Raw genomic sequence first — 16,653 nt, forward strand, 5'->3', positions numbered from 1 at the left:
GGGCAAGCCAGGTGGATCCTGGTCAGGTGCATGCAGGAGTCTGTCTCTCTGTCTCCCTGCTTCTCATTTCAGAAGAAAAGAAAAAAAAATTAGCGGTTAATTTTAACTGTAAATCGATAGCAATAGAAGATGGAGTTAGATATTAGAAAAACTATTGAGAGTTCACACAAAACAGGCAAAATTGATAGAAAAGATAGAAAAGAAACAGAGGTACAATGAGAAGGACAAACTTGCATTTAGTTGGTGTCCAAGAAGGAGAGGAGAGAAATAATGGAACAGGGATAACTTTTAGAACATAATGAAAAATAAACAAAACTTATTAAAGTTACTACACCTCAGCAAGAAATGCACATCTCAACATAAACACACACATGTTCATAGAAGCATTGTAACAGCCTCACAGAGAAAACACCCACAAATATCCATTAAAAGTAGAATGCATGAACAAACTATGCATATATATTTAATGGCTACTATAAAGCAATAAAAAAGAACAAGATTTCAGATTCATGCCACAACTATTAAGTAGCTTGTAAACATAATGCTAAACAAGAGAAATGAAATATAAAATTGTACACTGTGATTAGATGCATGTCTTTTTACACACAGTTCAAAAAAAGATCCAAAATTTTTTGTATGAGATGAAATTACAAAGACATGTGAGTAGGTGTTGTAGTCAGTAGGGTTCAAACCCATGGTGGGATTCTAATAATATAACAACCAGTTGTCTGCCTAATGACCGTTTTAAGTATATAAATATTTATATACCAAAAAATAATTTATTGTCTCATGCATTTAATATTCAAATAAGAACAATAAACGAGGTATACAAAACTAGATTCTGTCATAAGATTTTTAAAATATTAATGAAAGAATATTAAATAATATATGACAAAAAACAATAGACCTGTTATTTAAGATACTTCCAATGACAGCTTGTCACCCTCTTTTTGGGGGGCACTTTTTCTCTTTATGTTATATGTTTGTTTACTAAAGTAACAAACACGAGGGAATTAAAATGTAGTATTTCATCAAAGATATAATGAGTTTTATGAATGAATAAATAAATGTTACAAACAGAGTTCTGTCAAATTTTTTTTCACTTATGGATGGATTGAACATTACTATGGGCGCTTAGAATACACTGTTGCGCAGATGAATGTTAAAAAAGAGTAAGAGGAATCCAATGAACAATGTGAACTGAACAATGGAACGGAGGCAGAGGCGGGATCAAAGTGACCAGTGGGAAAGTGGTCAGAGGGAAAGTAGAAGAGAAGATGGGATTAGAGAAGGGAAAGAGATTAATAAAATTATATATACATAACACAGTATTATAGAGAACAAGACAGCAAATCCTGGAGGGAAGGGGGGAAGGTATTGGGAGGAGGGGACCTGGGTGGGCAAGGGAGAAGACGGGGGTGAGGGGAGATATATTCGGTGGGACACTTGAATCTGTGTAAACACAAATTAAAATCATAATAAATAAATAAATAAATAGATAAATAAATAAATAAAAGAGATCAGCCATCTCCCCCCCCCCAAAAAAAAAAAGAAGAGTAAGGAATATAAATTTCTGATTTCCACATTGGGCTGCTACCCAAACATCCACCCTAGAGAGAAAGAACTCTGATTACAAGTGTCATTTTAACAACCAGTTTACCAACATTAACAAAAAATCCGGTATCGGTTCTACTGAACCAGTGTGAAGTGGCTGAATCCTAGCACTGGTTCAAACCCTTCTCTCAATGTCTCACTCTGCCCACCTCCACAGTCATATCTCTGACCTGCTCTTCTGCCAGCCTATCCCAACTTTAAGGACACTTCTACTTACATTCAGCCCACCTGGATAATCCAGAATAATGAAATTCTCATAAAGTCATCTGATTAGAAAACTTAATTGCTTCTGCAACTTTAATTTTGCTCTGTCATGTACTATAACATATTCACAGGTTTCCCGGGTCAGGATATGGGTACCTCTCGGAGGGCTGTTATTCAACCAGTTATATTATTTATTTAAGTTTTGAAACACATTCTTATGTAACTAAGTTTTTTTCTCAGTTCACCTAAAGCCACATCTTGAAGTTAAATTCATATTCAAAATTGATGTAAAATGTTAATACCCAATTTCATTACTGTTTTTTTCCAGTGGTTTTACACATTTACTATGCCAATATGGAAATTAAGTTGAATCATTTTCTCTTCCAGGTAAATGCCAAAGAAAAATGAAACTAAATATGTAGCTATTTTATAAAAAGCATAACAAAACTCTAGCTTAAGTATACTATATATTGGTATTATTATTATTCCTTAATTACCATCAGATTGTGATATAGACAGATCATAGACCAATTGTAGCTACTGCCTAATTCTGTACTGAGCAAAGAAATGATTTATAGTATACATATTTCAGTAGAGTTTCACTAGGAAAAGTGAATGCAATAGGATATATGTACATGTACATATATATTGATACATATATGATATATGTGTATATATATGTATAAGAACTTAAGTTAACTGGGAACAACAAATGTGTAGAGGCTTATAGAGTAACGGAGGAAAATTAAAAGAAGTTTCCAATTGTTCTAAATGTAGGAAATACACCAATACTAAAGCGAGACTTCCTCATTTTTTTTTAGGTTAAATTTGCAATAATACAACATTTACTTGGTTGAATGTTTTGTATATGTGCTACTGAAGTGAGCATGGAAGTTTTGGATCATCACATTATGAAGGTATTTCTAATTTTCTAAGAGTTGGAAGTGACCATCTAATACAACCATTTCATGTTATTTATATGACAAGCTACAGAGAAGATGATGTCTACAGTCAAAGGAAAGTTTCTAATAGAACTAGAATTGAAATTCAGTCAAGAACACTTAAAGTCATGGAAAAGCATGCATGACCCTTGGTTAACAGTGTTCCAGCAAAAAAAGGTACTATTTTCAGAAACGACCAACATAAATAACCCTTAAGTGAGAACAATTATCTATCTATCCATTCATCCATTCTCCAATCCATCCATTTATCTTCATTACATAGCCTTATGCATGTCCCACAATTAACTAAAATTTGATTTGACAACACATGTACTACAAACTTCTGTTAAGATGATAACCAAATTTTTTAAATTTTTTTGAAAAAATTCCAAGTAGTTCACCTATTTGTAGACTTCCAACATTGCTTTCCTTTAATGTCAGAAATTATCTTATTTTAACAAAGAAACAAACTACTTACCAGCCAGCATCCAAAACTGTCAAAGGAAAGATTGTTTTAGGGATTTCTTAATAGGTTTAAAAATTACATGTGTCTTTAATCCTTACTGACTTATTTATTCATTTAATGAACATTAATGGGGTACCTACTAAATTAAAATCACTAAAATATAAGATTAAAAAAAATTGTTGGGGCCCTGGCCGGTTGGCTCAGTGGTAGAGCGTCGGCCTGGCGTGTGGAGGTCCCGGGTTTGATTCCCGGCCAGGGCACACAGGAAAAGCACTCATCTGCTTCTCCACCCCTCCCCCTCTCCTTCCTCTTTGTCTCCCTCTTCCTCTCCTGCAGCGGCTCCATTGGAGCAAAAGATGGCCCGGGCGCTGGGGATGGCTCCTTGGCCTCTGCCCCAGGCGCTAGAGTGGCTCTGGTAGTGACAGATGGACGCCCCAGATGGGCAGAGCATCGCCCCCTGGTGGGCGTGCCGGGTGGATCCCGGTCGGGTGCATGTGGGAGTCTGTCTGACTGCCTCCCCCGTTTCCAGCTTCAGAAAAATACAAAAAAAAAATTGCTGGACGAGCATTTAAGAGCCCATCTCATTTGTTCCAATCAAACATATTTTATCTAAAGCCTTTTATCTCACAGTTTATGATTTTTAAGAATAATCGGAATCACAAGTCTCATTACTAAAGAGACTTATTTATCTTTAACACTACCCTCAATTAGAAACTATTCATTAGCATAGCACTAAATTCAAAATGCCTGATACCACAATTTTTTGATTAGTATATTGTATATCCCCATTTTATTTGCTTGTCCCTCATTTAAAATTTCATCACTTCTCAAATAAAAATCTGAGTTTGCAGTTCACTTAGAATTCCAATTTGGTAATAATTTTCTTTTTGATTATGAACTTTGTAGTCTGGATTTCCCATAAAAGAAAATAATTGCAAAAATCAGAACGTAATCATTTAAATATACATTCTTTTTGTTGAAAAGACACATTTCTAGAGCTTGTATTTGAGTGCTGTTCATTCTTTACTAAGTTATGAACAGAAGATAATGAAGGTATACATTTTCATGGATGATGGCAACAAGTGTTCCAGGTTCTATTATTTGCAGTTCAGGTCGGTGCATTAGTCTGCTGGGGCTGCCGTAACAAAACACTGGGTGGTTTGAACAACAGAAATGAATTTACTCACGGCTCTGGAGACTACAAGTACAAGATCAAAATACCAGCATGATTGGCTTCTGGTGAAAGCTCTCTTCCCCGCTTGCAGATGGCCACCTTTTAACTCTTCACATATGACCTTTCCTTAGTATCTGCATGCAGAGAAAGAAAAAGCACAAGGTTTCTGGTGAGTCTTCTCATAAAAATGCTAATCCCATCAGATCAAGGCCTCACCATTATGGCCTCATTTAATTTTAATTACTTTCTTAGAGGCCCATTTCCAAAAACACACACATTAGAGGTTAGGGCTTTAGTATATGAATTTGGAAGGGCACAATATTCATAGCATAACAGTTAGCTTAAACAGTCACATGTAATGGCAATTCTTCTTCTAGCATAAAATGGGAGTATATTTTAGGAGTGCTTTCCTAGCAAGGAAATTCAGGGGTACAGCAAAACTTTGGGAATTGTGTTACTCTCAGGCTTCTCTTAAAATGGCCCTGGGACACTGATTCATAAGGTCAGCTATAAGCATTGTTTTCTAATGAAGGCTATCCCAATACATGCTCTCACACAGAAATAGAGGGTCCTGAAAGTATGTCTCTCCAGTGGCCATTACCTTCTGGCATGAATGTGACCTATGACAAACGCAAGACACCAAAAAGAAAGTGATACATATCTCTTATGTGGAGCATTTTGAAGTCTGCCAAATTTGCTTAAACTGTATTGGCCTGAGTCATTAGATTCCACAGCTATACGTCATAAGCTTAGCAAGTTTTTAAGATGACTGTGATGCATAGACATTCTCATTCCAAACAGGGTAACTACTACTTCCTGGTACCATCAAGTGAAAAAAATAGGCACAGGACAGAGGTCTGAGACTCTGGTATTACCCAGGACAAAGAGGCTCAGCTTTTTCCATCAGCCATAAAGGTGAGGATTGAGGTTGATTAAGGATGAATTTAGGATTGCAATGGATATAAAAAAGACCTTCATTTGTGTTTTCTATTGGGAGGACCAAGTCCTTTCTTCTGTGAGAATATGTAACATTAGAACTATCTCATACACAAAGCCCATGTATTCCATTTGAGGTTGAGCTCCCAATGAATTTCTATTATAAAATGTTATTGTGCATGAGAGAAGCTTAGCCTTCAAGTACAGAACAGGAAGTGCATCAGCTGCATGGGCCCAGAGGCCTCTGACATGAGCTCTATTTCATGAATGGAGTAAAAACAAGGATAGAGGAAAGCTTTCCCAAGCTAATATATTTATTTTTCTAAAACCCAGAGTTGTGCTGTTTTGTTTGCCAATCACAAAAGCCTGAAGACAATCTACACTGCCTCCACTGGGATCTTAAAGCATAATGCACTCGTATATCAAGTGTATCTGGATAAACACAAATCAGCAATAGCTGGGAGGTAGGTCCCAACAGAAGGCCCTTGGAATTATTGTATATTGTTCCACATACTTAATACTTAAATACTCAATGAGTACTAAATGTTAAGCAGTGTTCTGGCATTGGAGGTGTGTCTGAACAAAATATATGACAATTCCTGCCATTGTGAAGGATCTACTTAACAGAACAAAATTTTGAAACCAGACTTGGTTTTAAGAAAAAACAAAATTCAAACTCATAATGGAATTAGGTAGTGGATTCCAGGGTTGAAGTTCAAAAATCAGGGTGTAAAAGTGGGTGAAGCTGGGCCATAACTACAAAGCATAGAAAGAAGAATACCAACAGCATTGAGTTTGTCTTGGGAAACAGCTAGACTTTCAGAAGCATAGAGTACTAAGATAAAATATGGAATATGTATACAACAAAGACATAGATGGGCTTAGGGGAGTTAGGAGGCAGAGCCAGGAGGGAAAACACAGAACAACAGTATTTTAGTTAATATATAGCTATGACCTTACCATGAGCAGGGAGGGGTGCTATCAAGAGCACCTAGCTCATTTATACAAATACAATATTTGCAATTAAATTGTATGTTAACACTGAGAAAATATAGAAAAAATATATGAATTAGGGACCTATGCTTTGAAATGGTCACAAAGAGAGTTCTAACCTTAACTGTTCACTTCCACTTGTACTTTCATTGTCGATTAGATAGCTATATAGGTACAAAGGCCCTGCATTTTCCTTGTCTTAGGACTTATCACAGATTCCGTTCATGTTCAGTTTCCTTAGTAAACTAGAAGTTCTCAAAGAAAAACAAGTTCGATGTTGTTATCTTTCTATTCATGCCTGGCTGCAATCACACTGCCTGATTTGAAATCAGGCAGACCACCCAATATGCTTGTGTAGGGTGTACACTGCACAGCTCAAGGGCACCACACTTGTAAACATACTGTCAATGGCACCCCTGAAGTCCTAAGTGCACAACCTCACAAGCATTTATGTTGGCCCTGGACCTCATCAATTATTAAATTAATTAAAATATTTTTACTGCTCATGATTTGTTGTCAGATGTCAAATAAATATGCTGACTTGTGACACATATAAGAGTACATGGCAAGGACAATGGCACTGTGTAATAAGTAAAATGGATTTCTATTTTAATCTTAGATGAAAAGAGATGGCTTTGAAAATCCGTGTTGATTATTTAGTGAAATGACAGAAAAAGAACAATTCACCAAAATAAATAAATTAAAAAATAAAGCTTCTAGTTTGAGAATTAGTGGATTCTAGTTTCCTATTAAATGTATGATTTTAAAAATAAAAATAAAAACTTTTAATATAGTCAAATTAACAAACTAGAACATTCACTTACTTGGCTGAACAGAAAGCCTGGGGAACAAAATTTATATTTTAATATGATTTGATATTCCCAAAATATGCCTACAAACTAATCTTAATACTACTTACATTCACTTTGAAAACAAAGCCACCATTTTTTTCCATGCTATACAGGCTATGAAGGTAATATATAAAACAGTTTTCCCCTAATGAACTTCAATTCCATTTTAAAAGATACAAAATAGCAATCAAGACAAATGTCGTGATAACATTAAAAGCTAGAAAAAATGTCTTAGAAACATTAAAGCTAGGTTAAGTGACTGAAAGCTTAGTTATTTCCTGTTGTACAAGAGGATTTGCAATTTTTGGTGTCTTTCATAACCTTTTTGGCTCTGATTTCTTGTTTTTTTGTTTTTTTTTTGATAAGTTTCAAGTTTATAAAACTGTTAGCAAAGATGTATATGTGAATGTATGTGTCTTTTTAAAAATAATATTCCAAAGTAGTATATTTGTTTGTACCCAATAATGCTGTCTATGACTGTTTAAATCTTCCCAAAAAGATCTCTCATGATCTTTTCCAATACTATAATTCTAAATGTACTGGAACCCCTTGCAATGAAAATAAATTGAAGTTATTTCATTCACAAATATAATGCCTGTTAAAACAATTGATATAGGGAGCTCTTGGAATGTAGTATCTTCAACTAGTCATTGAAGATAAGTCAAAATATGGCTGACCAGCCACAAGGCCACAACACTGTTGATAGAAGCATCTTCATTAGTGAGTAAATAATGATTATACTGGAAGCTATTATGATTCTAGAATTCTACTTACAGCACATCATTTTAGAGTACAAAGAGAAATTTCATTCTAAAGAAACAAAAGTCATTGGCAGAAAAGAAAGAAAGAAAGAAAGAAAGAAAAAGAAAGAAAGAAAGAAAGAAAGAAAGAAAGAAAGAAAGAAAGAAAGAAAGAAAGAAAGAGAAAGAAAAAGAAAAGAAAGGAAAGAGAGAGAGAGAGAAAGGAAGGAAGGAAGGAAGGAAGGAAGGAAGGAAGGAAGGAAGGAAGGAAGGAAGGAAGGAAGGAAGGAAGGAAGGAAGGAAGGAAGAAGGAAAGAAGGAATGAAAATTAAAAAAAAAAGAAACAAATGGATCTCAGGGCAAGACTACTACAGCACTGGTTAAAAAGTCAGACTTGTACAATAAAATCCAGAATAAAATCTCAAGTAGGTGGTTGCCACGATGGACATGTGATTATCATTCAAGTTCCCAGGACATTCTTGTACATGCTATATCTTGAGAACCACTGACTTAGAGAATAGTTTTCAAGTTTGCTTAATAGTTTTAATTATTTCTCATGGCCTAGGAAGTTGGGACGGCTGCTTTTTAAACATGAAAGTATTAAAGAAGAGATAGGTATTTAAAATCACACTCATACTTAGCTATATTTAACTTTAAGTTAGATACGTTTGCTAAAGTGATTGAATTAAATTTCTGAAAAAGAGTCATAGTTTCCAGAACAGGGAAGGAAGGGTCTGAGATTTTACTCTGCTTGTAAGCTAACAAATTAGCCAGCCACAGTGTCATAGATGCTGGCAGACGAGCGACTACCCAGCGAACCTGAGATGAGAAAACTAGCCTGGATTATCCAGGTGGGCCTCAGCTAGTCACACGAATACCTTAAAGCGGAGAAACGTTCTGGCCGGGCACAGAGGAAGAGATGTTTCTGGATGAAATCAGGACCACAGAGAGGCTACCTCATGGCCCTCTGCCAAGGAATGAGGTCAACCTTTAGAAGTTGGAAAAAGTAAGTATATTCATTCTTCCTTCAGTGTCTGGAAGGAATGCAGCTGTGCGGACATCTGGAGTTTAGCGCAGGGAGCCCGGTGCCAGTCATCTGAACTCCAGAACTGGAAAAACAATGAATATGTGTTGCTTTCAGCCATTAACACTGTGGTAGTTTTTAATAGCAGCAACAAAAAAACTAATACGAGCAATAGCCAGAGTACGAGCATTTTTGTGCTGATTCTCCACACCCCAGTTCCCACAGGACAATGTAGAGGCCAGGTAAGAATTGCACACACAGTGAGTTGCCTTACAGTACAGAAATCCTGAGTTTAGGGAAGCTGGATTTGTGTGTGTGTGTGTGTGTGTGTGTGTGTGTGTGTGTGTGTGATAGAGACAGAGAGAGACAGAGAGAGGGACAGACAGGAAGAAAGAGAAATGAGAAGCATAAATTCTTTGTTGTGGCTCCTTAGTTGTTCATTGATTGCTTTTTCATATGTGCCTTGACCGGAGGGGGCGGCTACCACAGATTGAGTGACCCCTTGCTCAAGCCAGAGACCTTGGGCTCAAGCTGACAAGCTTTATCAAAACCAGATGAGCCCATGCTCAAGTTGGCAACTTTGGGGTTTTGAGCTTGGGTCCTCTGTGTCCCAGTCCGATGTTCTATTCACTGTGCCACTGCCGGGTCAGGCGAGCCTGAATCTGTTGTGAAGGAAGCATCCTTGTCCTTTGCTCCAGAGGGAGACTCTATCTCTGTCTCCCAAGGTCATTTTCTCTACAAACATCCTTGAAAAGATGGTCTGAAACAACGGGCAGTCATGTCAATTGCAAGATACGCAGACACACAACAGATCTATAGAGAATTTCTCTCAATACAAGGTGTCATCCTAATTCATTACTCAAGTGTCTCTACAATATCATGGAGTTTTCATTATTTAAATTGAGTGACTTTGTGGTTTTTAGCATAACAGTAGGTGATAAAATTGCTAACGTTTGATAACAGCAATAGAAGAAGTGAGTGTTAATGAGATTTTATTATTATAAAACCAAAATTAATATGAGCCTATGCTGGATTTGTTTTATTTATAATGGTAAACACACATATGAACACACAAATATACCTATGTTATTGAAATTGCTAGGTAAGGGAATTTCATTATTGCTAGTCTGGAACTTTGGGAACTATAAACCATTTTTCCACTTGAAACAATTGTTTTTATTATGAAAATTTTTTAATAATGTGATGTTTTTTAGTACTCTCACTATCATAGCGAAAGCAGGCTGTGCTTTTTTAGATAAGATTTATCTTCCTATAAAACTTAGAACTAGACTTTTATTGGAATCTTGGTTAAATTGACTGAAGTTGCAAAGGGATGAGTACAAATTGCATTTTCTAGTAAAAGCAGATGAAAATACCAGTGTATAATAAACTTTTCTTGTTCTCCTCGAGTTGATAGGTTGAATTAAACCCTATATGATTATTTAAAAGAACTACTTTACCATATGCTCTCACTTGTATGTGGAATCTAATGAACAAAATAAACTCATGAAAAATATAGAGACAGACTCACAGATATAGAGAACAGACTGACAGGTGTCAGAAGGAAGTGCAATCGGAGGACTAGATGAAAGAAGTTGATGAGATTAAGCAAAGAAATACAATGCATATAGCACGTAGACATAGACAAAAGAGTGGTGATATCCAGAGGGAAAGTGGGGTGGGCATCAGTGGAGGTGGGCAAAGGGAGAGGAAATGGGCACAGAAATATGCTTTGCTTGGGGCAAAGGTGCATGATGCAGTGTGCACTTGAAAACTGTACCCCAATAAAGTCAATAAAGATAAACGAAAGAACTACTTTACACCTCCTAGATATATTAAGTAAAATAGAATCTATAAGTGAACATATATTTTCAACAGCAGTAGAGAATACACTGGGCCATGCAGTTTACTTCATAAACAATATATTCATCATGGTTACCATTATAACCCCTAAATCACAAGAGCCTCTGTACTGCTCAGTTTAGCCAATGTTTGTGGATTCCTTTCCATGTCGTCTTTGATCAAAATATTCTCCTTTATCCAGGTCTGGTCCTGGGCATGTCCAGGAAGCCCGTGTCCTCTCAAAATTGAAGGGAAAACGTTCCCTTGCCATTTACTTTCTCTGAAGACTAAAATAATACTCGAGAGAGCAGCTCAAGAACTGATCCTTTATCCCTTTAGCAGAGGCTAAAAGGGTTATATTTCTGAAATTCTAGATCACATACTCTCCCCCATTGCACTGTGCTCGTTGTTAAGCTTTTGCCTCTGGACCTCAACACTACCCCTTTGTACTCTGCTCTGTGGTGCCTGGCAGAGAGTGCAGACCCCACTCTGCAGTTCTGCCTGCTTCGTGTTAAGGTTTTCACATAGAGTGCTCTTAGTCTACATGACTCAAGATGAAAAGAAGAAAGGCTAGAGGAAGAGGAAGAGACTGGTTTGTGGGAACCCATCTTTAGGCTTCTAAATTTTAATGCTAAAACTTTGTTGTTTTGTTCCCCAGCCGTAAAGATGGTAGCTACTTTCCACAGTTACCACCTCTCTAATATTGCAGGATCCCTTTTAGGCCTTCTCAGCTCTCTAAAATTTTTGAAATGATGATTATTTAGTTTTCATTTTTTCTTTTAAAATAACGGCTGTACTTTTGTATTCTTGCTGGAACCTGACTCTACCATTTGCACAAAACATCCCAGAGTTAACTCTGAGCGGGAACACATAAAATCTTTAGGGAAATGAATTCTGGATCACAACACTTGCTTGTTCTCATACATGGTTTGTGTAGATTTGTTCATTCTCATTGCTATGTAGCCTTCTAGTGTATGAGTATGCTACAATTAATTTGCATTCTATTGTTAACAGACATTGAAAACTTTTTCCAGTTTTTTGTTACTAACAGTGTGTTACTATGAAAATTTTCATTCACGTCTTTTTCATAAAGTCATATATACATGTCCATTGGGTATATACCAAAGAAGTGGTATATACCAAGTGGGTATATACCAAGTGGCTGGGGAACAAAACAACAAAGTTTTAGCATTAAAATTTAGAAGCCTAAAGATGGGTTCCCACAAACCAGTCTCTTCCTCTTCCTCTAGCCTTTCTTCTTTTCATCTTGAGTCATGTAGACTAAGAGCACTCTATGTGAAAACCTTAACACGAAGCAGGCAGAACTGCAGAGTGGGGTCTGCACTCTCTGCCAGGCACCACAGAGCAGAGTACAAAGGTGTACTTGCTGGGTGTATGTATGCTGAGCTTTAGCAGATAATGCCAAAGAAGTTGTACTAATTCATCTGTCCACCAGCAGTGGATGAGAGCTCTATGTACTCCAAATACTTATCAACTTTGATATTGATACTCCTGCACTTCAGCCATTTGGCAGGTTTTTAGTTGTATAGTATTTTAGTTTTAACATGTCATTCCCAAATGACTTAGGTTGGGCACATTTTTTATTTCATTGGCTATTTGATTATTTGAATATCATCCTTTCTGAAATGACTATTCAATAATTTTTCTTATTTTTTATAATTTATTTTTTTAACCCATACATTTTTTTTGAAGTATGAGGCTTCACATCTAAATATTTGGTGATTTCCTAGCTATCTTATTGTTACTGATTTCTAACTTCATTACATTGCGATCATAAAATGTAACTGGTATGATTTTATTCTTTTGAAATTTATTGAAACTTGTTGTGTGGCCTAGAATATGTCCAGTTCTATGTTCCATATGCACATTTTAAAAATGTGTGTTATATGATTTCTGGTTATAATGTATAAAGAAATATCAATTAGGAAAAGTTTGTCGATAGCATTTGGGTTTGTCCAAAAACAGATACGGTGAAGTTTTCTATGTATTTGTTAGATATCAACAACTTGGAATAGGGGTGGGGATGGGTTATGATTAGGTTAAAGGAAGAAGTTACATCGTATGGTAGCGTCAAGAAAGCCTCAGAAAATTTCACAGCACTGTCTGGAATGTACATAGCCCATCAGGATTGTCCCCCAGTGAGCTGAAAGGCCTTGATCAGCTATTAGCTATAGAATTCTGCCATAAGCAATACTTGGATGTGTGCTGCCCATGTTAACAGGTGTATCCTTGTGGTTCTCTGTAACTGAGGCAAAATCTGAGGGAGCTAACAACTGAGGCAAAAAGTCCTCACTGATATCAGTAAGAATGTTAAGTTTGTTTCATGTGTTTTGAAGGTCTATTGTTAGGAATATATTTATTGACAAATTGACCCTTTTCTCATTATAAATTGAACTTTTGTATCTCTGGAAATGGTTCTTGTCTTCAGATCTACTCTGTTAATACAGCCACAACATCTTATTTATACTTAATGAGTGTGTGGTATATACACCATTTTTCAATTTCTTTAACATCGACAAGTTTCTGTCTTCAAATTTAAAATGTGTTGTTTGAAAATAACTTGTAGTTACATCTTACTTTTTAAATTAGCCTGAAAATTATTCTTTTTAAAATTTTAGATCATTAATAGTTAATAGTTAATGTAATTATTTATATGGTTGAATTCAAGTCTACCATGTTACTATTGGTTTTCTGTGTCCTCTATAGTCTTTGTTTATCTTTTTTTTTTTTTTTTGTATTTTTCTGAAGCTGGAAACGGGGAGAGACAGTCAGACAGACTCCTGCATGCGCCCGACCGGGATCCACCCGGCACGCCCACCAGGGGTGATGCTCTACCCACCAGGGGGCGATGCTCTGCCCCTACGGGGCATCGCTCTGCCGCGACCAGAGCCACTCTAGCGCCTGGGGCAGAGGCCAAGGAGCCATCCCCAGCGCCCGGGCCATCTTTGCTCCAATGGAGCCTTTGCTGCGGGAGGGGAAGAGAGAGACAGAGGAAGGAGGGGAGGGGGGTGGAGAAGCAAATGGGCGCTTCTCCTATGTGCCCTGGCCGGGAATCGAACCCAGGTCCCCCACATGCCAGGCCGACGCTCTACCGCTGAGCCAACCAGCCAGGGCCTGTTTATCTTTTTTGACTATTCAAATAGTTTATTAGTAATCCACTATGTTTCCTCTATTGGTATACCTAAATGCTTCCTGAATAGTAAATTACTTTATCATACTCTATTTTGATTTAATAGTATAAGAAACTTATAATAGTATAATTCTATTCATAACCTCTTCACTACTTTGGCTTGACTTTATACCAGAATTTTTGTATAAAAATTTATAAAGCTCTAGAAGGTATCATTTTTTTCCACAAGAGAGTTACCCATAATTTCAGAGAGGGAGAAGGAATAAAGGCAGATTGCACTAATCTAATCATGGACTCAACTGAAAACCAGGTTACAATTTTCTTGAGGTTCCATCTCTTTCCTTTACATTTAGCTTTGGAGCTTAGCCCAGCAGAGACCCCGATTTAGAGGCTAATAGGTTTACTGGGGGTGGGGGGTCTCTTTTGTTCAGTCCTGAATTCCAATTTTAATACTAACCTGTCAGCACTATGAGATTGATGTAAATTCGGGCTTCCTTCAGTGAGACAGGATGTATTTTTATTTTTTTTAATTTTTATTTATTTTTTTGACAGAGACAAAGAGTCAGAGAGAGGGATAGATAAGGACTGACAGACAGGAAGGAAGAGAGATGAGAAGCATCAATCATCAGTTTCTCGTTGCGACATCTTAGTTGTTGAGACAGGATGTATTTTTAAAAGATGGCCACACAAATATATCCCATCTGGTATGTACATCTTACAATTTAACATTGATATCAAGTGGCAAACTCCATGTCCTTTGAATCCCGGTGGTCCAGCTTCTATAACGGAAGTGATGTTATGTTACTTCTGTAACTACATCCTGAAATGCAACATGATTTTCTCTTAAAAGGCAACATGGTCTTTTTGAGATATTCCTCCTTAGAATAGAGCCACCATGCTGGGAATAAGCCAGTCACATAGAAAGGCCACAGGAAAGTGTTTGGGTAACAACTTCCTCAAAGGTCCTAGACAATAGTCAGTATAACTGCCAGACATGTAAGTGGTGGAAAATGAGCCTTCATGATTCCAGCTCTCAGTTTTCAAGCAGCATCGGCCGACAATAAGTAAAGAAGAGATAATCTTTCTCTCTTCTAACCCTTGCTTAAATAGTAGAATCAATAGAGAAGTGTCTATTCAGGTCTTTTGCACATTTTTTTAAATTGGATTGTTGGTCTCCTGTGTTGAGTTTCAAAACTTCTTTATAAATTTGGAAATTAACCTCTTATCAGTTCTTTCATTGGTGAGTATGTTCTCCTATTCAGTGGGTTGTCTTTTCATTGTGTTGATGATTTTATTTTGCTGTGCAAAAGCTTTTCAGTTTGATGTAGTCCCATTTGCTTATTTTTCCTTTGTTCCCCTTTCCAGAGGAGATATATTGGCAAAAATAGTGCTACAAGAGATGTCTGAGATTTTATTATGTTTTCTTCTAAGATCTTTATGATTTTGTGACTTACATTGAAGTCTTTTATTCATTTTGAGAATCTTTTTTTTTTTTTAGAGAGAGACAGAGAGACGAAGGAAAGAGAGGGGAGAGGCAGAGAGAGAGAACCAGTTATTTGTTTTTTCACTTAGTTGTGCCTTTTTTGTGCATTCATTGGTAGCCTCCTGTTATGTGCACTGACTAGGGATTAAACCCTCAACCTTGGTGTTACAGGATGATGCTCTAACCAACTGAGCAAGGGTTAGAGCCAGGGCCTTGAGTTTATTCTTGTGTGTGGTGTAAATTGATGGTCTAGTTTCATATTTTTGCATACAACTGTCCAATTCTCCAGGCACCATTTTTTTTTTGTATTTTTCTCAAACTGGAAAGGGGGAGAGACAGTCAGACAGACTCCCACATGCGCCCGACCAGGATCCACTCAGCACGGCCAGCAGGGGGCGATGCTCTGCCCCTCTGGGGCGTCGCTCTGCCGCGACCAGAGCCACTCTAGCGCCTGGGGCAGAGGCCAAGGAGCCATCCCCAGCGCCCGGGCCATCTTTGCTCCAATGGAGCCTTGGCTGCGGGAGGGGAAGAGAGAGACAGAGAGGAAGGGGGGGTGGAGAAGCAAATGGGCGCTTCTCCTATGTGCCCTGGCCGGGAATCGAACCCGGGTCCCCCGCACGCCAGGCCAACGCTCTACCGCTGACCCAACCGGCCAGGGCCTCCAGGCACCATTTATTGAAGAGACTATCTTTACTCCATTGAATGTCCTTGCCTCCTTTGTTAAGTATTATTTGACCATGAACATGTGGGCAAATTTCTGGGCTTTCTGTTCTGTTATATTGATCTATATGGCTTTTTTATGGCCTAAAAAGACCCTTTTCCGAAGAGAACATATAGATGGCCAATAGACATATGAGAAAATAATCCCTGTCACTAATCATCAAAGAGATGCAAATTAAAACCACAAGAGATATCACCTCACACCTGTCAGAATGACACTCATTAACATATTAACACAAACAAGTGCTGAAGAGGATGTGGAGAAAAGGGAACCCTTCTATACTGTTGGTGGGAATGCAGACTCAGCCAGACACTGTAGAAAACAGTATGGAGTTTCCTCACAAAATTAAAAATGAATCTGCTTTTTTACCCAGTGCTTCCATTTCTGGGAATATATCTTAAGAGCCCCAAAACACTAATTTGAAAGAAGATACACATTCCTGTGTTTACTGCAGCATTATTTACAATAGCCAAGATCTGAAAACAGCACAAATGCTATTCAGTAGATGAGTAG

The sequence above is a fragment of the Saccopteryx leptura genome, chromosome X (assembly GCF_036850995.1).
Source record: "Saccopteryx leptura isolate mSacLep1 chromosome X, mSacLep1_pri_phased_curated, whole genome shotgun sequence".
NCBI classification, from domain to species: domain Eukaryota; kingdom Metazoa; phylum Chordata; class Mammalia; order Chiroptera; family Emballonuridae; genus Saccopteryx; species Saccopteryx leptura.